This window comes from Aquarana catesbeiana, linkage group LG07 (assembly GCF_042186555.1).
Source record: "Aquarana catesbeiana isolate 2022-GZ linkage group LG07, ASM4218655v1, whole genome shotgun sequence".
NCBI classification, from domain to species: Eukaryota; Metazoa; Chordata; class Amphibia; order Anura; family Ranidae; genus Aquarana; species Aquarana catesbeiana.
In genome coordinates this window covers 283,248,877-283,273,170 of record NC_133330.1, presented here as the reverse complement: position 1 = coordinate 283,273,170, position 24,294 = coordinate 283,248,877, and positions in this window count along the sequence as shown.

Sequence of the window (24,294 nt, the reverse complement as noted above, 5' to 3'; positions counted from 1 at the left end):
GTTTGTCATTTTATTCACTCAGTTCAAGAGCCTAAGAAAATTTCTTTGCAATGTTTGTGTTACTGCTTTACGTTTTCTGTACATGTCTTATTTTCACCTGTAAAAGCTTGTATGCAAATATAAAAACTAAATTACTCTCACTCATCTTTCAATCCTCTGTAATTAACATTAAGGTGAGGAAAGTCAAAATAGCATTTTGGATGTGTGAAATCATTTATTTTTAAATGGTCTTGGAGTAGATTAACCCTTTTGAAAAATTGGATAATCTGATGTAAACCTCTGACATCTTTAGGAGATTAAAGCGGTTATAAATGCTTAAGGTTTTTTACCTTGATGCATTCTCTGCATTAAGATAAAAAAACAAAAAAAAAAAAAAAACCTTTCACTGCCTGTTCCCCCTTCCCTAAACATTTATCTTAATCTTCTCTCGATCCAGCACTGGGCCCATCTGCAGGGGCGCTGCTCCCTCTTCCTGGTCTCACAGGCTTCACTGAGAGCAGTGGGAGCCATTGGCTCCTGCTGCTGTCAGTCAAATCCTGTGATTGTTGAAGGAGCAGGGGGCAAGCAAGCTGACGCTGTGTGTATGGACGCACACAGCTTGGCTCAGGAGCAAGCCCGCACGTGTGCCCCATAGCACATGCACACACAGGAAACGTAGCGGAGAACGCTGGCAGGGGACTCCAGAAGAGGAAGTAAGGTGCCATTGCGCAGAGCAGGAAAGTATAACATCTAAAAAAAAAGGAAAAAAAAAAAGGTTTACAATAACTTTAAGAAATGTGGACAAGTTTTTAACCGCTTGCCGACCACCCCATTTACTGCTACAGGGCGGCCACACTGTGCAGGATCACTTATATTTACGCGATCCTGCACTTCTGGGTATCAGGAGCGAGTGTCGCAACAGGCAGCTCGATCCCGCTGTAATTCTGCACAGCGGGTCCCACGGAATCCGATGTCCGCTGGTACCCACTGATTGTATTGTAAACAGGCAGAATGGCAGTCTGCCTACTGTATGTAAACAAGGCAGTTTGCCGTTCTGTCAGTACAGAAGGCATGGATCCTGTGTTCCTGTAATACAGGGACACCAATCCATGTCTTCCACTAGTAAAAGCACCTCCCCCACAGTCAGGGCTTTTTTTCAGCGGGAACGCGGGGGAACACAGTTCCGGCACCTCCACCACTGAATGTATGTAATTGCAAGGAGTGCTGGGTTGTGCTACAGTGTCTATTGTTGCTGGGGTGGGTCTTATGTTGCTGGGGGGTCAGTGGCTGGGAGGGATCTACTGTTGAGGGAGCAGTCTATTATAGCTGGCTGCTAGAGGGTCTATTGTTGCTGGGTGGTATTTTGTTGTAGGTGGTCCATTGTTGCAGGGGGAGGGATCTATTGTTGCTGGTAGGTCTATTGTTGTTGGCTGTGGGGGGGAGTCTATTTTACTGCTTTTCTTGTTATCAATAACAAATTCCATACAAATTACTTAGTACCACAAATGTTACTTGGTTCTGTATTCTCTAAAAGGGGCAGTGCTGGGAGGAGGGTAGGGGGTGGAACCAATGACTGGTGCTCAGAGGTAGGTAGGGGCAAAGACAATGGGTAACTCCCAAAAGGGGGAGTTCTTGCACCTATTCTCTGAGAAAAAAGCCCTGCCCACAGTTATAAAACACACTTTAGGCACACAGTTAAAGGAGTTGTAAAGGTAGAAGGTTTTTTCATCTTAATGCATTCTATGCATTAAGATTAAAAGCCTTCTGTGTGCAGCAGCTGCCCCAACACCCCCTAATACTTACCTGAGTTCCCTCTCTGTCCAGCGATGTCCAAGAATGTCTCAGCCATCTGAGATTCTCCTTCCTGAGACACAGCAGCAGTGCCATTGGCTCCCGCTGCTGTCAATCAAAGTCAGATAGCCAATCAGGGGAGAGAGGGGGTGGGGCCGGGTTGGGTGTGTGTGTCTGAGTCGACACAGGGAGCTGTGACTCAGCTCGGGTGCCCCCATAGCAAGCTGCTTGGTGTGGGGGCACTGAACAGGACGGAGGGGCCAGGAGCAGCGAAGAGGGACCCGAGTAGAGGAGGATCCGGGCTGCTCTGTCCAAATCCAAGTATAATATGTTTGTTATTTTATAGGAAATAAATCAAGCCTTTACAATCACTTTAACCCTTTGATTGCCTCTGACGTTAATCCCTTCCCAGCCAGTCTCACTAGTATAGTGACAGTGCATATTTTTAGCACAGACAGGGCAAAACGGGGCACAGACAGGGCAAAACGGGGCACAGACAGGAAAAGAAAAAAAGTAATATAAGTGTAAAGCCCTAGGGGTAACGCTGCACTATAACTAAAAAATGTTATTTAAAAGTGACAAATAAGCTGCTGGCATCAAAAAGTCCAGAAAAGTCCAGATCACCACCCAAAGCGTATAGATAACATGCTTACCAGAAAGCGATGACCGCCATAGCAGTCTCGCTCAGCCTTAGGGAAGTATGGTCTCCCTCAACCCTTTATGGAAAATCCAAGACTCCCGCTGCTGCTATGAGTACTTAAAAACACAAAGCAAAAAGGGCTTCCATGGTGTAGTATGTTTGATAATAAAATTTAATGAAAAATAGGTATTGCACTTACAAGAAATCATCTATCAGCAAACAGGCAGCGTCCCGGCCAATCCCCAGACAAAGTCCTTTTGCTGATGAAATGCGTAGGGTGGAGCCTCCGACGGTGATGTCATCACGCTCATTTCTTCCGAGACGGTGGATGGACGCACGACATCGGAAGTAGAGTGAGACCAATGGTTGTATTGCAACTCCGGCTTATTGTATCCACACTGCCTGTTTGCTGATAGATGACTCCTTTCTTGTAAGTGCAATACCTATTTTTCATTAAATTTTATTATTAAACATACTACACCATGGAAGTCCTTTTTGCTTTGTGTTTTTGAGTACTCATAGCAGCAGCGGGAGTCTTGGATTTTCCATAAGGGGTTGAGGGAGACCATACTTCCCTAAGGCTGGGTGAGACTGCTATGGCGGTCATCGCTTTCTGGTAAGCAGGTTATCTATACACTTTGGGTGGTGATCTGGAAGCACTTTCGTTCGTTTTGAAGACTTTGCCAGGATCTACTTTCTGCAATTAATATTGCTCATCTAGATGGACACTGTTTTTTAAGAATCTATGGACCTGTTTCTTGATGGGACCTTGCTTTAGTTTTTCTTTTTTCACTTTATTTTTTTCACTTTGATATTTTTTTCACTAACTTACATTCATACTTGTATGATTTAATTAGCGTTGCATCTTTTGTTGGATATTAGGAAAAGAAAAAAGACCTGACAGGTGTTCTAATCTCTCTCCACTACTACTAGCCCAAAATAAAACATTTATATGCTTTGTTACATGTTATTATGAAAGTCTAGGTTCACATTTTGCGATGTGGCATTGCAGCTCGTTTTTCTTTTAGTCTAATAATTTGTATGGGTTGCCTACTGCATTTATATCACACCAAAGAAGTGCATGACCCTTTATTTTTTAAATTGTGCTGCACCAAAACTCATAGTACTTTGTTAACATGTGTTTTGGACATGAATTCTCATACACATCAGCAAGGTGCTTTGAGGTGCCATTAAGGGTCCTTTCACACTGGGGCGGTTTGCAGGCGCTATTGCGCTAATAATAGCGCCTGCAAACCAACCCGAAAGTGCCGCTGCTTTCACACTGGAGCGATGCGCTGGCAGGACGGTAAAAAAAGTCCTGCTAGCAGCATCTTTGGAGCGGTGAAGGAGCGGTGTGTATACCGCTCCTTTACCGCTCTTGCCCATTGAAATCAATGGGATGGCGCAGCTATACCGCCGGCAAAGTGCCTCTGCAGAGGTGCTTTGCGGTGGTTTTTAACCATTTCTCAGCCGCTAGCGGCCGCATACCGACGTTAAAGCGCCGCTTACAATAGCGGCGCTTTACCGCCGACGCCCGTCCCAGTCTGAAAGGGCTCTAACAATAATTGACTCCACTGCTCACCTTCAAATGGCAGGTGCTTATTTTTGTAGGGTGCAGGAATGCAGCAGAAACTTCATTGCACATATATGAACCTAAACATAATGTAATATACAGATACTCCTCGTTTAACGACTTACCTATTTAACAACCACTCAAACTTACGACCAGCTCACCCCACCCGAATGATGCGCTGTACATCATTGTATTGTACAGTACAGAATTTTTGCTTGTGTTCTGTACTTATGCAAATTGAAACAACGTTATTGAGCTGGAGTTTTGTGTTTAGACCTTTTTTTCACAATACAGTACAGTACAGTATAATATTATTTACTTGTGGCTACTCGTTTAATGACCTGCTCATTGGAACGAAACCTGGTCGTTAAGTGAGGAGAGCCTGTATATTATATTATTAAAAATGTTTTTAACTATTATTACTTTTTAAATCTGCTGAATGCCTGGCTGTCTGTACTCTGTGATTTGTAAGTCAGCATGTACCAACTATTTAAAAATTGAAAACCGTCCTTGCATTAAACTGAAATGTTTGCTAAAGCACTTGGCATATTATGCTATTGCCACATTTTTTTTGCCACACAAAAAAAGCTTGTTTTAGCATAAAATATTAAGAAGGCTAGGCAGGGGAGCTAGGCGGATCTTTTCAAAAAAAGTGAACTTGTCAATTAGTCACAAGTCCACTGTACAGCTACAGAGTTGTGTTAATCTCAGGAATAGATGGTCAGAAATACATATTAATTGGCAGATAAAACATCACCAATACAGTACCTTGAAAAAGTATTCATACCCCTCTAAATTTTCCACATTTTGTCATGTTAAAACCAAAATCGTAAAGGTATTTTATTGGGATTTTATGTGATAGACCAACACAAAGTGGCACATAATTGTGAAGTGGAAGGAAAATGATAAATGGTTTTCAAATTTTTTTACAAATAAATATCTGAAAAGTGTGGTGTACATTTGTATTCAGACCCTTTTATTCTGATACCCCTAACTAAAATCCAGTGGAACCAATTGCCTTCAGAAGTCACCTATTTAGTAAATAGAGTCCACCTGTAAGTAATTTAATCCCAGTATAAATACAGCTGTTCTGTGTGCTAGAGAACCTTAGTGAACAAACCACATCATGGAGGCCAAGGAACACACCAGACAGGTCAGGGATAAAGTTGTGGCGATGTTTAAAGCAGGGTTAGGTTATAAAAAAATATCCCAAGCTTTGAACATCTCACGGAGCACTGTTCAACCCATCATCCGAAAATGGAAAAAATTTGGCACAACTGCAAACCTACCAAGACATGGCGTCCACAGGACTGACAGGCTGGGCAGGGAGAGTAGGGATGAGCCGAACACCCCCCTGTTCGGTTCGCACCAGAACATGCGAACAGGAAAAAAGTTCGTTCGAACATGCGAACACCGTTAAAGTCTATGGGACACGAACATGAATAATCAAAATTGCTAATTTTAAAGGCTTATATGCAAGTTATTGTCATAAAAAGTGTTTGGGGACCTGGGTCCTGCCCCAGGGGACATGGATCAATGCAAAAAAAAGTTTTAAAAACGGCCGTTTTTTCAGGAGCAGTGATTTTAATAATGCTTAAAGTCAAACAATAAAAGTGTAATATCCCTTTAAATTTCGTAGCTGGGGGGTGTCTATAGTATGCCTGTAAAGGGGCGCATGTTTCCTGTGTTTAGAACAGTCTGACAGCAAAATGACATTTTGAAGGAAAAAACTCATTTAAAACTACCCGCGGCTATTGCATTGCCGACAATACACATAGAAGTTCATTGATAAAAACGGCATGGGAATTCCCCAAAGGGGAACCCCGAACCAAAATTAAAAAAAAAATATGACGTGGGAGTCCTCCTAAATTCCATACCAGGCCCTTCAGGTCTGGTATGGATATTAAGGGGAACCCCGGCCAAAATTAAAAAAAAAAAATGACGTGGGGTTCCCCCTAAATTCCATACCAGACCCTTCAGGTCTGGTATGGATTTTAAGGGGAACCCCGCGCCAAAAAAAAAAAAAAAAAAAAACGGCGTGGGGTCCCCCCAAAAATCCATACCAGACCCTTATCCGAGCACGCAACCTGGCAGGCCGCAGGAAAAGAGGGGGGGACGAGAGTGCGGCCCCCCCTCCCTCCTGAACCGTACCAGGCCACATGCCCTCAACATTGGGAGGGTGCTTTGGGGTAGCCCCCCAAAACACCTTGTCCCCATGTTGATGAGGACAAGGGCCTCATCCCCACAACCCTGGCCGGTGGTTGTGGGGGTCTGCGGGCGGGTGGCTTATCGGAATCTGGAAGCCCCCTTTAACAAGGTGACCCCCAGATCCCGCCCCCCCCTGTGTGAAATGGTAAGGGGGTACATAAGTACCCCTACCATTTCACGAAAAAAGTGTCAAAAATGTTAAAAATGACAAGAGACAGTTTTTGACAATTCCTTTATTTAAATGCTTCTTCTTTCTTCTATCTTCCTTCATCTTCTGGTTCTTCTGGTTCTTCTGGCTCTTCTGGTTCTTCCTCCGGCGTTCTCGTCCAGCATCTCCTCCGCGGCGTCTTCTATCTTCTTCTCCTCGGGCCGCTCCGCACCCATGGCATAGGGAGGAGGCTCCCGCTCTTCTCTTCTTCTTTTCTTCTCTTCTGTTCTTCTTCATTTTCTTCTCCGGGCCGCTCCGCAATCCATGCTGGCATGGAGGGAGGCTCCCGCTGTGTGACGGCGCTCCTCGTCTGACAGTTCTTAAATAACCGGGTGGGCGGGGCCACCCAGTGAACCCCGCCCCCCTCTGACGCACGGTGACTTGACGGGACTTCCCTGTGACGTCACGGGGAATGCCACAGGGAAGTCCCGTCAAGTCACCGTGCGTCAGAGGGGGGCCCCGCCCCCCGTTATTTAAGAACTGTCAGACGAGGAGCGCCGTCACACAGCGGGAGCCTCCCTCCATGCCAGCATGGATTGCGGAGCGGCCCGGAGAAGAAAATGAAGAAGAACAGAAGAGAAGAAAAGAAGAAGAGAAGAGCGGGAGCCTCCCCCCTATGCCATGGGTGCGGAGCGGCCCGAGGAGAAGAAGATAGAAGACGCCGCGGAGGAGATGCTGGACGAGAACGCCGGAGGAAGAACCAGAAGAGCCAGAAGAACCAGAAGAACCAGAAGATGAAGGAAGATAGAAGAAAGAAGAAGCATTTAAATAAAGGAATTGTCAAAAACTGTCTCTTGTCATTTTTAACATTTTTGACACTTTTTTTGTGAAATGGTAGGGGTACTTATGTACCCCCTTACCATTTCACACAGGGGGGGGCCGGGATCTGGGGGTCACCTTGTTAAAGGGGGCTTCCAGATTCCGATAAGCCCCCCACCCGCAGACCCCCACAACCACCGGCCAGGGTTGTGGGGATGAGGCCCTTGTCCTCATCAACATGGGGACAAGGTGTTTTGGGGGGCTACCCCAAAGCACCCTCCCAATGTTGAGGGCATGTGGCCTGGTACGGTTCAGGAGGGAGGGGGGCCGCACTCTCATCCCCCCCTCTTTTCCTGCGGCCTGCCAGGTTGCGTGCTCGGATAAGGGTCTGGTATGGATTTTTGGGGGGACCCCACGCCGTTTTTTTTTTTTTTTTTTGCCGCGGGGTTCCCCTTAAAATCCATACCAGACCTGAAGGGTCTGGTATGGAATTTAGGGGGAACCCCACGTCATTTTTTTTTTTTAATTTTGGCCGGGGTTCCCCTTAATATCCATACCAGACCTGAAGGGCCTGGTATGGAATTTAGGGGGACTCCCACGTCATTTTTTTTTTTTAATTTTGGTTCGGGGTTCCCCTTTGGGGAATTCCCATGCCGTTTTTATCAATGAACTTCTATGTGTATTGTCGGCAATGCAATAGCCGCGGGTAGTTTTAAATGAGTTTTTTCCTTCAAAATGTCATTTTGCTGTCAGACTGTTCTAAACACAGGAAACATGCGCCCCTTTACAGACACACTATAGACACCCCCCAGGTACGAAATTTAAAGGGATATTACACTTTTATTGATTGACTTTAAGCATTATTAAAATCACTGCTCCTGAAAAAACGGCCGTTTTTAAAACTTTTTTTTGCATTGATCCATGTCCCCTGGGGCAGGACCCAGGTCCCCAAACACTTTTTATGACAATAACTTGCATATTAGCCTTTAAAATTAGCACTTTTGATTTCTCCCATAGACTTTTAAAGGGTGTTCCGCGGCATTCGAATTTGCCGCGAACACCCCAAATTGTTCGCTGTTCGGTGAACTTGCGAACAGCCAATGTTCGAGTCGAACATGAGTTCGACTCGAACTCGAAGCTCATCCCTAAGGGAGAGCATCAATCAGAGAAGCAGCCAAGAGGCCCATGATAACTCTGAAGGAGCTGCAGAGATCCACAGCTCAGGTGGGAGAATCTGTCCACAGGACAACTATTATGCCATGTACACACGACCGGACTTTTTGACTGAACTGGTCCGATGGACAATTTGATCGTGTGTGGGCTTCATCTGACCTTTTCTGTCAAAAAATCTGTCGGACTTTAGAAATAGAACATCCAAGTCCGATAGAAAAATCAGTTCGTCTGTATGCTAGTCCGACAGACAAAAAAGGACGCAAGGGCAGCTATTGGCTACTGGCTATGAACTTCCTTATTCTAATCCGGTCGTACGTCATCACGTTCAAAACAATCGGACTTTGGTGTGATCGTGTGTAGGCAAGTCCGTTTCATTGGAACTCCGTCGAAAAGTCCTTCTGAGTTCAGTCCGATGAAAAGTCCAGTCGTGTGTACATGTCATTAGTTGTGCACTTCACAAATCTGGCCTTTATGGAAGAGTGGCAAGAAGAAAGTCATTGTTGAAAGAAAACCATAAGAGGTCCATTGCAGTTTGCAAGAAGCCAATTGGGGGACACAGCAAACATGGAAGAAAGTGCTCTGGTCAGATGAGACCAACATTTAACTTTTTGGCCTAAAAGCAAAACGCTATATGTGGCAGAAAACTAACACTGCACATCACCCTGAACACACCATCCCCACTGTTGTGGGGATGCTTTTCTTCAGCAGGGACAAGGAAGCTGGTCAGAGTTGATGGGAAAATGGATGGAGCCAAATGCAGGGCAATCTTAGAAGAATACCTGTTATACCGCGTACACATGGTCGGAATTTCCGACAACAAATGTTCGATGGGAGCTTGTTTTTGGAAATTCCGACCGTGTGTAGGCTCCATTGGACATTTGTTGTCGGAATTTCCGACAACAAAAATTTGAGAGCTGGATCTCAAATTTTCCAACAACAAAATCTGCTCTCGTAAATTCCGAGCGTGTGTAGACAATTTCGACGCACAAAATTCCACGCCTGCACTGAATCAAGTTAGAGATGGAAGCGCTCGGTCTGGTAAAACTAGTGTTTGTAATGGAGATAGCACATTCGTCAGGCTGCAAATTTTTTAATTTTTTAATGCAGCGCATTCTCTTCTTCTTTATAATGCTCGAATAATCAAGTTGTTTTGCTGCTGATATTCACACAGAGTTCTCACAAACTAATTTCTTTATTATTTCTTGTGATAATATTTTTAATTTTTTTCGTCAGATCTCCATATTAATGTTTAGAATTAATTTTTATAGTGATCTTTTTTAATTTATTTTTTTATCAAGATCTCCTGTTTTTTTTTTTTTATAGGGATCTCCGTAATATTTTTTGTCGTTTTGTGTGTCAAGTTACCACAACACCATTATTATCTTGTATTTTTTAACCTCAAGGAGGTTGGTTGGTGTTGGTGTCCCTTGTTAATTTGACATTGTATTTTAGAAATGTACCTGCCTACTCACAAACAAACTGTCCTTTTTGAATTAAAACACATAGGCAAGTATTTGTGAAAATAAAATAGACATTTATTAGGGGGTCATAACAAAATAAAGAGGAAGGCAACGCTGGATAAACTGGTGAAATTTGCAAAGCCTTTGTCCCCCAGGGCACACATCAACTATTTCACATGCAAAACTGGTAGCCTGAGGAGTCCATTTAATAGGGAGTACAATCCAGTCCAGGACTCTGAGAAATCAGGAACAGCAGCAGGTGACATATTTGTCCCCAGGCCTGCTTCTTTTGCCAGACCAGACCGAACCCAGGCCATCACTCTCTTATCTTCCTTACACGCTTCCTTCCATGCTTGCTTCCAGGCTGTGGCTCTGGTGTTGGAGTTGTGGCAGGAGGTGGAGGAGGAGGAGGATGGTTCAACTCACACGGTGGGTTTTGCTTGTGAGTTCGCCCCTCAACCCCTTATTTAGGGCCATATATATCACTTCCTCAAAAAAGAGGCGTTGGTCCACCTCCTTGGCCTTGGCCTTTTTAGTTGAAGGCGGAAGGGAGGGACCTGGGATTCAGTCAGGCTACTGGGGCCGGCCACCTCCTGGCAGCCACTTACCCCTGCCACCTCCTGGCTGTCACTTACCCCTGCCACCTCCTGGCTGCCATTTTCCACAGCCTCCTCTTGGCTGAGGCTTTCCTGTGTATGAAAAATTGACATAGTTTTAGTTTATTGTTCATCAATCACACACAATTTTGAGAAATCTGTTTAACAATGCTATATCTGACTCAAGCTGGGCTCCTCCACATCTTCTTCTTGGGTGGAAGGCCCAGGTTGGACGCCAGAAGCCTCAGCTGGGGTGAAAGCAAGAGAGGAAGGAAGGGTTGAGAGTGATGGCTTAATTTCAGTCTGGTCTGACAGAAACCGCAGTCTGTCATAGTACCAAAGCCTGGGTACATAAATGTCATCTGCTGCTGCTCCTGATCTCATGGAATCCTGGACCTTCTTGCGCTCCCTATTATAAGTGCTCCTCAGGCCACCAATTTTGCACTTCAAATAGCTGATGTCTGCCGTGGGGATCCGCGGCTTCACAAATTCAAGCAATTTATCCAGTGCTGCCTTCCTCTTTAGATGATTTGTATAAAAGGGGTGTTTTGTCTGCCACAGAAAGGGCAGCTCTCTGTACAAATCAATGAATTGAGGGAGGAAATCATGATCGTTGAATCGATCCATTTTATCTGCAAGACGCAACATAAGACAAACCCTAATGTCAGGCTAAACTCTCATAATCTTGTCCCAATATAGGCCTCAATCTATAAGCAGTATAGGCCACTGATGCATTAAGTTAAAATTGTACCTTCGTTAGAATGATCGGCGCTTCCGCTACTCCTTCCTCCGCTCACAGACCGTACGTATGACGCATGCATGTTCCGCTTTATATACACTGCGCATGCGTTAAACTCCACCCACCCCTGACCTTCTTTCTAGTATTTGGCGGAGAAAGAACAAGTGCATGAAGACAGCAGCAACAACGAAAGCCCGGAGCCATGAACTTCCCAATCCCGGAGGAGATTTAAGGCCTCAAATATGGCCTTTGTAGAGATGGTGGAGATAGTGGACATCTTGAAGAGGGCCGACAATGATGGAAAGCATTGACCTTACCCAAACCCAAATGTGAGAAAGGCCAAGGTCATGACTAAAGTTGTGAAAAGTCTGCACAGGAATTTTGGGGTATGACGATCCAAGGATCAATTGAGGAAATGCTGGTCAGACCTGAAATTGAGGGAGCACGATCAGTACAGAAGGATCAAGAGAGTTCTTCAAAAAAGTAAGTAGTTGTCATGTGTTCCTATTAATATTATTACTGGCATGCTGCTCCATGTGCTTTTCTTTACTGTTGTATAGTTTAAAATGGCAACTTTCAGGTTCGTGGGCACAGTAATCGTTCGTAGTAAACATCGTTCGTTCACCCACTAATACAATGTTTTTGGCAGATGCAGGTTAAATACATTTGTTCAGGCCTATTTGTCTTAAAAGAAGTGTAGCCCTGGTAGATTTGCGATCTACCATATGTTAGGTAAATTTAGTAACTTGTTCGTTAAATAGGTTAGCTTTGCCTCTGTTTCAGCTTGGCTGACGTTGTGTGTGTTTCCATACTGACCGGTGGGTGTCGATGTTATCACTGGCCAGTGTTGGAAAGGCAACGTGTCGAAGCGTATGGATGTTCTTCTGTCCCAGAGACAATTCGGTGGAAGTGGTCCTCCGAGTTGCATTCTGGGCGAGGGTATTTATGGGACAGACGCCATATTGTGGGGTTCGTTTTACAGCCACCTGCTGGCCCTCCTGGCCGACAGGTATGCGTTAGAGAGCAATCTCGTGGTCCTCCGTTCCGAAGGCCCACGCCGCTGCGGCGAAGGGGTGGGCCCAGAAGCTTGTCTGGGGCCTACCACAGCAGCTGAGGACTGGTCCTAAGCTGTCTACCCAGAAGGGAAGAAGCTGGACAACCGAGGAGATCCCAGGGGAGGACCCCTGGAGGGATCATGCAGCGTACTGGTCTGGAGAGGGGCCTGGTGACTCGGTTGGAGGACGTATCCTAAAAAGTAACTATACAGCATAGTGTTGCCGGGTTGGCTTAAAGGTTCAAGAACTGTGACTGACGTTCATTGCAGAAAACCAATACATCCTGTGGCAGAGGATCGTACAGGTTTATCCCAAATAAGTCTGTGGCAGAGACTTTTGTTCGTGCTATGTACTAGTTGCTAGGCAAGTTAGAGAGGCCTATCTAAGCGAGCAAAGAGTATGTCCCACAAGGGGAGCGCATCCTATTGTAATATTCAAATTATACCAGGACATTTGTTAAAGGGGTTGTAAAGGTAAAATTATTTTTTTTTAAAAATAACAAACATGTTATACTTACCTTCACTGTGCAGCTCGTTCTGCACAGAGTGGCCCCGAACCTGGTCTTCTGGGGTCCCTCGGCGGCTGTTTCAGCTCCTCCCCGCAAGCATTCACCACCTTAATGCGAGCTCCCTCGCATGGTGGTGAGTGCTTGCGGGCGCGCTCCCGTGATACAGCCGGCGGCTATAGCGCTCGCTGTATCACTCGGCCCCGCCCCCCGGCGCGCCGCATCATCGGATGTGATTGACAGCAGCGCGAGCCAATGGCTGCGCTGCTTTCAATCCATTCACTGCAGCCAATCAGCGACCAGGCTGAGCTGCAGTGGAGATGACGAGAACGAGCAGCGAAGATTCGAGGCGTCAGGTAAGTAAAACGGGGGGGCTGGGGGCGGCGGTATTGTCAAAAGTTTTTTCACCTTAATGCATAGAATGCATTAAGGTGAAAAATTTTTTACCTTTACAACCCCTTTAAGAATCTTATAAGAAGATATTTGAGTTTCTTCTGCAGTTTCCCTTCTGCCTGCTACTTCCTTAGTGAATCGTTTAATAAAGCATTGAAAACGTATTCAAGTGTTGGTGCATGTATCGTCCAGAGGTAAACTCAACGGAACCCTAGACCCGGTGCCGGTAAAACAGAGGGAAGGAGAGTGAAAGTAACAAGCCTGCTTAAACTAGCAGCTCCACCAAGAGTTAGTGCTACAGAAGTTTAGTACATTGTTGTCTAGATGGGTTTGTAACTAGAATGAAAATGCAAACTTGATTCAGTGTAAGGAGAGGACACTCAGCAGCTGTTTACACATCTGGAAACAGGAGCACTAGTGTGGGACACCAGAACCAACTTTTTAGGGTGTCCCACACAGGTGCTCCAGTGGATACTAGGGGTGTCTCCATGTGTGAAACTTTACCAAAAAAAGTAAGTATTCCAGCTTTAAGAAAGGGAAAAAATCATGTCTTCAGCTTGGAACTCTGCCAAAACAGACAATTGGACGACACTCCCAAGCAATGTTTCATATTACTATTTCTGCCCTCAAATATCCATGTGCTAAGTATATATTTTTTTTTATTCACATAGGGGAGAAAAGACTCGGGACATCAGTGGACACCAGGGAACCACAACCTCCTAAATAAGGGGAAATCACAAAACCACAACCTGAGGATATGGAGGAAGGAGAGGTTTATGAATTGGGCGAAATAGTGACCACTACAGGTGATTGTCTGACCACAGCTTCAGGTAATGGATGGATGCCTGCATATTTATAATACATGGTGTGTTTTTTTATTTTAGGTGATGTGGATGTTGTGGAAGAAGAAACACATTTCACAAGTACAAGTGCACAGATCCTCATTAGGGAGATAATGATATGCAATAGGGATTTACAGAAGATCAAGGAAGACATCAAGGTTGTTGAAAAAAGACTCAAAAACATCATTGATGCTTTAGGCAGAATCTAAAACACACCAACATTTTTGAAATCGTTTATATTTTTCTAACTTGTTTTTTAAATTTTGAAAGCCAAATTTTGAAGATGCACACAGTGTGTCAACATGTGCTATCTGCCATCACGGGATATCAATGTATGTGTTTTGTAGGTGCAACCCCTTCCTCGCAGCTAAAGTAGATGAGAGGAAGGGGTTGCATTGATCGCCCATGATGGGAGCTAGCACATGTTGACCTTAGGCATGAGATCAGGAGGAAAACCCCCATTTTGACTCTCAATTTGTGTGCATCTTCAAAATTTGGCTTTCACAGGGGTGACATCACCCCATCTAATGAAGGCAATATCAACACAGTTTGGGCATACTAATGTCTGATATTGCCTTCAATTTATCAAAGCTAAACTTTGTAAGTTTCTGTGTTGTGTATTGTTTTATGGTTTTAAACATGCCTGTTTAACACAAAAAAGGATATTTCTACTGTCAAAAAAAAAAAAAAAATTATTACAAAAATATGTTGGTTTGTTAAAAAAACTCTTTTCTAACGCACATGTGAATGTGCACAAAGTAAAAATTTCTCTACTTAACAATGTGTGGCTTCTTCTTTCAATGCTTTTTGAGTAAGTTGGTGTTTACAGTGACAATGGGGGTTATTTACTAAAGGCAAATCCAAGTTGCACTACAAGTGCAGTTTCAGTGCACTTTTGCAGTGCACTTGTAGTACAAAGTGGATTTTCCTTTAGTAAATAACACCCATAGTGCACAGCACTTCAAGTGCACCTCATTTAAAGTCCCACCTGTGTCATTACACTGCCCCCTCTCTTTTTAACACCCACAGTGCTTTATAATTTGCAACAATCAGGCCATTTTCGTCACTCCAAAAAATTCATTCATGGTGCTGAAAATGATGAATATTTTTTATCAGTAATGCATTACATACATTATCAACAAAAACAAGGTGTGTGTGTAGCAGACCCACAACATAATAGTTAGCTGAAGAAGAGATTGTCACCTCATGTATCAAAGAAATTATGTTTGCACTATTGAAGAAAATGGCCAAAAAGAAAAGCCCACTGGATAACCTAGGAGACAGCTAAAAGAAACACAAGTAGTAAATCAAAGGAAATCTTATTTCAGTTTAAAATAAAAATTTATTTAAAAAATGTTTCTTTAGAATGCAGCATGCAAGTACTATATGGTTAAGTTTATATTCCGCCATGTTGGCACAATCGGCATAAGGAATAGGCAGAACCGGCTGGCAATTATCCTGAAAGCATTCTCCACCACTCTTCTGGCTCTGGCCAGCCAGTAGTTAAAAACCCTCTGGTTCGGGGTGAGGGTCCTCATGGGGAACGGCCCCATCAGGTGATTACCCAGCCCAAATGCTTCATCAGCGACAAAGACGAACGGCAGACCAGCCACGTTGTCTTCCAGAAGTGGCAATCCCAAGCCACCACTCTGGAGCCGTCCGTAGAACTCGGTCTGGGTGATGACTCCACCATCCGACATCTGGCCATTCTTCCCTACGTCCACATAGAGAAACTCATATGTCGCCGACACCACCGCCAACATCACAATACTATTAAACCCCTTATAGTTGTAATAGTATGACCCCGAGTTGGGGGGTGGGACTATGTGGACATGTTTCCCATCTATTGCCCCTCCGCAGTTGGGAAAGTCCCACCGCTGGGCAAATTGGGAAACCACAGTCTGCCATTCCTGTGGCGTTGAAGGAAACTGTGGAGTCACACAAGAAAAAAAAATTAATACTTTTGCACATAACATTGCAAGCAGATTAGACACAAACATTCTTGGCCAACATTAGTATAACATTTATTTGAAGGAGTATTTAAAGACAAAAATATAAGGTCCACTTATCAGATTCCTCACACTCTCTGATGGTCCATTGTAAAAATTTTAGGGTGGGGGGGATGTTTTGGACAGGTAACATAATACATAATGTGTGCTACTTTGGCCAGCCCCTCCTTACTTACACTATTGGCAGCCCACTGGACAGGTAAGAAGTGTCATAATACAAAAATATGATTACACACTGTACAAATTGAAGCACATTTTTACATTCTATAATTACCTATCAAGATACTAGGAGAACAAAACTTTAAACAGTACCATTTGAAAGTATTCAGGCAGGCCCTTTCACTACATGCTTTGGTGAATTCATCCATAAATATGACCACAAAAGAGGTAGGTATAGTGTTTATGGGTTTGGCAAAGTCAGCACATAGAGGTATCGGTTGACTTAGCGGTTGGGGGGAGGGTTCCAAATGAGTTTGGGACCCCAAAAAAAAGCCTCTGGCACTCTACCTGAATTTAACGACACAAATAACATTTGTACACATTTTAGGGGGTGTTTAGGGTAAAGCACTACTATGGAGCTGCCAAAATACATTGTTAAGTAACTAGGCTAGGTGTGTATGGGCCCAAAATAGCATGCTGGGGAGGTTAGTGAAGGCAAATATGCATGAAGGACAAAAAAAGGAACTTTTAAAAACTTCCAGCATGCATGAGGATAAATAGGACATTCACAGCATATTACAATCATGGTAATTAGGGAATGATGAAAGAAATACAATACATTAGCAAACATTAAATACATAAAATGTGATGTTAAAGGAGAAATCTTACCTTAATATAGTCCTTCTGCATGATATGAATGATGGCAGAACAGGTCTCTGGAATAATGATCCCCAGAGCCTGGGGGGGAGATGCCTGTCGAGAATTTGATGTCCTATAGACTTCTCCCCGTCGCCAAGTACCACAAGGTGGCGACTAGCCTCTGTTCAGGAGTGATGGCTCGCAGCATGCAGGTGTCCTGCTTTGTAATATAAGGGGACAACAAAGCCAACAGACGGTGAAAAACGGGGTCCGTCATCCGGAGATAATTCCTGAAATCATCAGGATTATTCTCACGGATCTCCAGCAACAAAGGCATGTGAGAAAATTGGTCATGCTGGAGCAACCAATTCTTCGTCCATGAACTCCTCCCCGCCCTGTATATGGACTGGGCTTGGGCCAAAGTAAGAACCCCAACACCCAGCCCCTGCAAAGCACTCTACAATGAGTACATACCCGCAACATGGCTTCAAAACAGTCGGCTGGTCAGAAGGAACAGAACGCACTGAAAATCAGAAAGGCCTGAGAAAAGCGAGCTGAAAATCAGAAACGAGCGAACATGAATGCACTGAAAATCAAATACGTACTATAACAATATGCACTGAAAACCACATGCAAACTGACTACACACACTGAAAACCAGATACAAACCCACAAGCACAAACTGAAGAGCAGTAACCATCTGAAAAGCATGAGGCTGAAAAGCGCAAATTGTCTCTCACCAAACTTCTACTAACACAAGATTAGCAGAAGGAGCCCAAAGGGTGGCGCACTTGGTATTGAATTTCCCTTTTATAGTGCCATCGTATGTGTTGTACGTCAGTGCGTTCTTGACGTTCGGAATTTCCGACAACATTTGTGCGACCGTGTGTATGCAAGTTTGAGCCAACATCCGTCAGAAATAAATCCAGCATTTCGTTGTCGGAATGTCCAATCGTGTGTACATGGCATTAGAATCTGCAAAAGACTTGAGACTGGGGCGATGGTTCACCTTCCAGCAGGACAACGACCATAAACATACAGCCAGAGCTACAACGGAATGGTTCAGATCAAAGCATATTCAAAGCATATTCGTGTTAGAATGGCCCAGTCAAAGTCCAGACCTAAATCCAATTGAGAATCTGTGGCAAGAGTGGAAAATTGCTGTTCACAGACACTCTCCTTCCAATCTGACAGAGCTTGAGATATTTTGCAAAGACGAATGGGCAAAAATTTTACTCTCTAGATGTGAAAGGCTGGTAGAGACATACCGAAAAAGACTTGCAGCTGTAATTGCAGCGGTAGGTGGTTCGGCAAAGTATTGACTCAGGGGGGCTGAATGCAAATGCACACCACACTTTTCACATATTTATTTATAAAAAAAATTGAAAACCATTTATCATTTTCCTTATACTTCACAATTTTGTGCCACTTTGTGTTGGTCTATCACATTAAATCACAGTAAAATATAATTACTGTTTTGGTTGTAACATGACAAAATGTGGAAAATGTCAAGGGGTATGAATACTTTTTCAAGGCACTGTATATATTCCAACTTCATATTTAGCTGTTTGCCTGGAGTTTTAAGCTTTAGGGATATTTTGCTATGGTTAATAAGTTACATGCATGTATTGCCCTCGTTAAAGCGGAGCTCCAGGCTCCTTCAGAAAAAAATTAAAAGTCAGCAACTACAAATACTGTAGCTGCTGACTTTTAATATTAGGGCACTTACCTGTTCATGAATCCAGCAGTATCTTCCCCCGAGCGGTTCACTCAATCGGCTCTTGGGAGCTGCCGTCGCCATCTCAGTTAAGGGAAACCGTCAGTGAAGACTTGCAGCTTCACAGCCGGTTCCTTACTGTGCATGTGTGAAGTGTGCTTCGCTTTGTGAATTTCGGATGAGTTTGCGGCCTGGAAGATAGCCGGAATTGGGAGTGGATACCTATCAAAACCAGGTACCTGCTCTCCCAGAAAGGTGCCAAATGTGGCAGCGGGAGGGCGGGGGGAGGGGGCAAATACGTAGAGCATCCCCTTTTGGGTGGAGCTCCGCATTAAGAAACAGATAACAAGCTCTGAATTGCACTTTAATGCATCAGAATATCGTAATTTTTAAAATGGATTAGCCTGTTCATGAAGGATCATTAGTGTATGGGTAAGGTTTGAAACCTGTCTCCTTAGTGCTCTTTCAGACCGATGGCGGTGGGTGGTAGCGGTAAAAATACCCAGTGTTTTAACATCCCCTGGCCATCCACCTGAATTGTCCCAATACAGTTGGATGAGGCTGTACAGATGCTGAGGCTGTGATGCTTTGTTTACAGGCGCAGCATTTTTAACTCACGGTGCAGAGTTTGACAGTGGTACCGTCTGTAAAACCTGTCTGTGACAGACCTAGCTGGGACAGAGGCCTTTGGAGAGGACTGAATGTGAGCCTCCTGCCTACAGATTATGGGCCCTGGCATTTGGGGTACCCTTGAGGTGTTGTTACTTTGGCTTCGGGTCCTTGTCCCCCAGGACACACAGACTCTGGGGACCCTGTATTTGCCATATTAGCAATAGTGACTGAGTCATACTGTTGGGACACATACTGTGAGGAGATGCTAATATCAACTCCACTCACCTGTCTGATGTCTGCTATAATGTGTTTAATGTAAATGAGTCTAGTCTGGCTTACTACAGGTTCTAAGGGTATTCCACTCATTGTTGTTTGTTCTAATTAACCCTGTGTTGATGTTTATGGTAATGTGTATTTAATAGTCAATGAGCTAGGAGACGTAGTCATCTAGTCTGGGTAAATGATTTAGTAAACTAGCTCATGTTAATTAGGTTACAGTTGTATTGTTATGCCCTGTACACATGGTCGGATTTTCCGATGGGAAATGTCCGATCGGAGCATGTTGTCGGACATTCCGACCGCGTGTGGGCTCCATCGGACATTTTCCATCGGATTTTCCGACACACAAAGTTTGAGAGCAGACTATAAAATTTTCCGACAACAAAATCCGATCGTGTCAATTCCGACCGCGTGTGGCCTGTTCCGACGCACAAAGTGCCATGCATGCTCAGAAGAAATTCCGAGACGGAACAGCTCGGTCGGGTAAAATTAGCGTTCGGAATGGATACAGCACTTTCGTCACACTGCAATGTTAAAAATGGTTTAATACAGCGCACTCTCTTCTTCTTTATAATGTGAGAAGAATGAAGTAGTTTTGCTGCTCATATTCACACAGACTTCTCACAAACGTATTTCTTTACTATTTATCGGGATTCCCTCAATATATTTTGATTTGTCACATCTGACAACATTATTTTTGTGTTGGTTTTTTTTTTTTTTGGTTTTAAGGCAGATTATTTTTTGTTGGTTTGTCTTTTTTTCAAGGCTGGTCTTTGTTTTATTGTATTTTAAGTTTTACTCCAGAATATTTTTTGTTTTGTGTGTCAAGTTCCCACAACACCATTGATATGTTGTTCTATTTAATCTGTAGGAGATTGGTGTTGTTGTCTCTTGTTAATTTCACATTGTACTTTCGAAATGTACCTGAATCCTCACCAACCAACTGTCCTTTTTGGATGAAAACACACATAGGAGAGTATAATTTTCCCCAAAAATTCATTTAAGGGCTCACAACTAAACAAAGAGGGAGGCAACGCTGGAGAAACAGCAGAAATGGGTGAAGCCTTGGACCCCCAGGGCACACATCAACTATTTTCAAGCAAAATTGGTCGCCTGAGGAGTCCATATGTAAGGGAGTGCAGTCTGGTCCAGAAGTCCCAGAGATCCGGAAAGCAGCAGATGACATCTGTGTCCCCAGGCTGTGGTCATACAAGAGACTGCAGCTTTTGTCAGACCAGACTGAACCCAGGGCCATCACTCTCTGGTCTTCCTTCCACGCTTCCTTCCACGCTGTGGCTCTGGTAGTGGAGTTGTGGCAGCAGGAGGAGGAGGAGGATGGTCCAACTCAATCACGCCGGTCTTGGGTATGATTTCGCCACTCACCCCCTTAGTTAGGACTTTATAAATAAGTTGCTCACACATGAGGCGTTGACCCTCCTGCATGCCCTGCAGCTTGGTGGCAACCATGCAGGCAAAGGCCTCTTCAGAAGTGGGTAAGGCTCTGAGGGACGCAGAAGCCTCCTGAATGAGCCTGAGTGCAGAATCCTGAACGTGACTCCCCTTCCTGGGTCTTTTGTATGGAAGGCGGAGGGGAGGAACCTGCGATTCGGTCAGGCTGCGACTGGTCCCAGGCTTCTCCTGGCTGACACTTAGCCCCGCCTCCTCCTGGCTGACACTAATCCCCGCCTCCTCCTGGCTGCCACATTCCTCAGCCTCCTCCTGGCTGAGGTCTTCCTGTGTATGAAAAAGGGACATAGTTTTAGTTTTTTAGTCATCAATCACACACAATTTTCACCTCCTGACTGTTGAAAATTGAATGTGAACAAATATAACAGACTATCATTCTGAGCCCAGCATTTTTCATTCTTGTCCCAATTTTGGGTGCCCACTACTGTCTATTGATATGTCAAACACTTTTTTCAATCAGCAATTAGTGATCAATAATAACATCTAGTAAAGATCATTTCTTTATTGACCAGAAATCTGTAGAAGAATGCTATACCTGACTCCAGCTGGGCTCCTCCACTTCTTCCTGGCTGGAAGGCCCAGGTTGGGCATCGGAAGCCTCAGCTGGGGTGGAAGGAAGAGTGGAAGGAAGAGTGGAGAGGGATTCCCTGACTTCAGTGTGGTCTGACAGAAATCACAGTCTCTCATAGTACCAGAGCCTGGGGACATAAATGTCATCTGCTGCAGCTCCGGACCTCTGGGAATCCGTGACCTTCTTGCGCTCCCTAAGATAGGTGCTCCTCAGGCCACCAATTTTGGCTTTTAAATAGGGGATGGTTGCTGTGGGGACCACCGGCTTCACCAACTCCAGCAGTGTCTCCAGCGCTGCCTGCCTCTTTTGTTTATGATTATAATGGGGATGTCTCACCTGCCACAGACAGGGCAACTCCCTGTACTTGTCTATGAACAGGGGGAGGAAGTTGTGGTCATTGAAGCCATCCATTTTCTCTGCAAGACACAACACAAGAAAAACCCTAAGGTCAGGCCAAACTCTCCTAATCTTGTTACAATATAGGCTTCAATTTCGAAGCAGTATAGGCCCAAGTTTAGATCTTACCTTCGTTATCACGATCGGCGCTTCCAATGTTCCTTCCTCCGCTCACAGATCGTACGTAATAAGCACGCGTGTTACGCTTTATACACACTGCGCATGCGTGTAACTCCGCCCGCCCCTGACGTTCTTTCTAGTCTATTCCCCGCCCCTTTTCGTTTGGCGGAGTGGGGGAGAGCACATGGCGGATACACAGCAGGTGCGTGCTAATTACAGCAACGAGGAGGAGGAGGAGGAAAGCCCGAATCTGGAGACGTCCCGATCCAGAAGGAGAAGATTTAAGGCATCAAATATGTCCTTTGGGGAGATGTTGGAGATGGTGGACATCCTGAAGAAGGCCGACTATGATGGAAAGTATGGACCTTACCCCAACCCCAATGTCAGAAAGGCCAAGATCATGGCGAAAGTGGTCACAAGTCTGCACCGGAATTTCGGGGTATGACGATCGAAAGATCAGCTCAGGAAGCGGTGGTCGGACCTCAAATTACTAGAACACGAGCAGTACAGAAAGATCCAGGGAGTGCTGCAAAAAAGTAAGTAGTTGTCCTGTGTTCCTATTCTTTTTGTGTTTATCACGTTCGTGCTGCTCCATGTGCTTTTCTTAAAAGTGTACATTTTAAAATGGCAACTTTCATGTTCATGGGCACATTATTCCTTCGTATCAAACATTTTTCTTTCGGCCTATAAAACACCATTGTTTTGGCCATATGCATTTGACCACATTTTTGACGCCCTACTTGTATGAAACTAATTTGGTTGTGTAGATGTGTTTGTTACTAGAATGAAACTAGATTCTGTGTAAGGAGAGGACACTGAGCAGCTGTTTTCACATCTGGACACTGGAGCACTAGTGTGGGACCCCAGAACACCATTTTTATTAGGGGGCCCACACAGGTGCTCCAGTGTATACTATAGGGGTGACTCCATCTGTGAAGCTTGTACCAAACAGGTAAAGTATTGCAGCTTGACAAAGGACACTGAAAATGCTACATTTTGGAACTCTGCCAAAATAGACAATTGTACCCCACTTCCAAGCAATGTTTCCTATTTATAGTTCTGCCATCAAATATCTGTGTGCTAAGTATACCATTTTTGTTTTACATAGGGGAGAAAAGACTCGGAGGACACCCCTCATCCGAGGAGAACAGAGACCCCCCACCTCGGGAAGAAGGGGAAATACCCTCAACCCAAGAAGAGCAGGAGGAGGAAGAAGATGTGGTGGAACTAGTCACCACAACAGGTGAGTGTCTGCGACCACAGGCTCAGGTAAGAGATTGATGCCGGCATATTTTTGATACCTGTTTTTGTTTGGTTTCTCTCTTTTTAAGTGATTGTGATGTTGTGGATCCAGATCCTTTCACATCAGAAAGTGCCCAGATCCTGATCGGGGAGATCATGGGGTGTAATTTAGAATTGGAAAACCTCAAGAAAAACATCAATGATGTTATTCAAAAAAGTAAAAACATCATTGATGTTTTAGGGCGAGTTTAAAACCCCTCCAAATCCCTTTGTTTTTTTTGTGTGCTACAATCTTAAAAATGTTTTAGCGATTTTTAGAAAAGCCAAATTTGGAGGATGCACACAGTGTGTCAACATGTGCTATCTGCCATCACGGGAGCTCAATGGACGTGTTTTGGGGGTGCACCCCTTCCTCAATAATAAAGTAGCTGAGAGGAAGGGGTTTCTCCCCCAAAACACGTCCCTTGATCCCCCGTGATGACAGCTAGCACATGTTGACATTGGCAAAATTGTGTGCATCTTGCAAATTTGGCTTTTCCTGGGGTGACTTCACCCCATCTGAACGCAATATCAAACATAGTTCCTAAATACTCATGTCTGATATTGCCTTCAAGTTCTACCAAATGTGAACTTTCTAAGTTCAAGATTTGTGTCTTTCTTGTTGGTTTTACACATGCCTGTTTTATCTTAAATGGTCATTTCTATTTTTGATAATGCCACCCCAAAAAATGTTATACAACAAACATGTTGGTTTGTTTTAAAAACCTTTTCTAAATGCACATGTGATTGTGCAGGTATTAAAAAGATTGTTAATCAAGAATGTGTGGATTATTGTCTCAACGCTACAACACTTTTGTGGTGATGTAATTGCTGCTTTCTGTGAAAATGGGGGTTATTTCCTAAGGGCAAATCCTCTTTGCACTACAAGTGCAGTTTCAGTGCAGTTTCAAGTGCACTTGTAGTGCAAAGTGTCTTTACCTTTAGTAAATAACACCCAACAGTGCTTTGGATAAGGTTACACAATCACGCCATTTTCAGGACTACCCACATTTCTGTCAGGGTCAGCTAAAACAAACAAGCATTAAATGTCACCAAAGATTTTGTTTTTTTTTGGTTTTTATTTGATAAAGGCTTCACAAATTGTCTGGCATATTGATGGCCC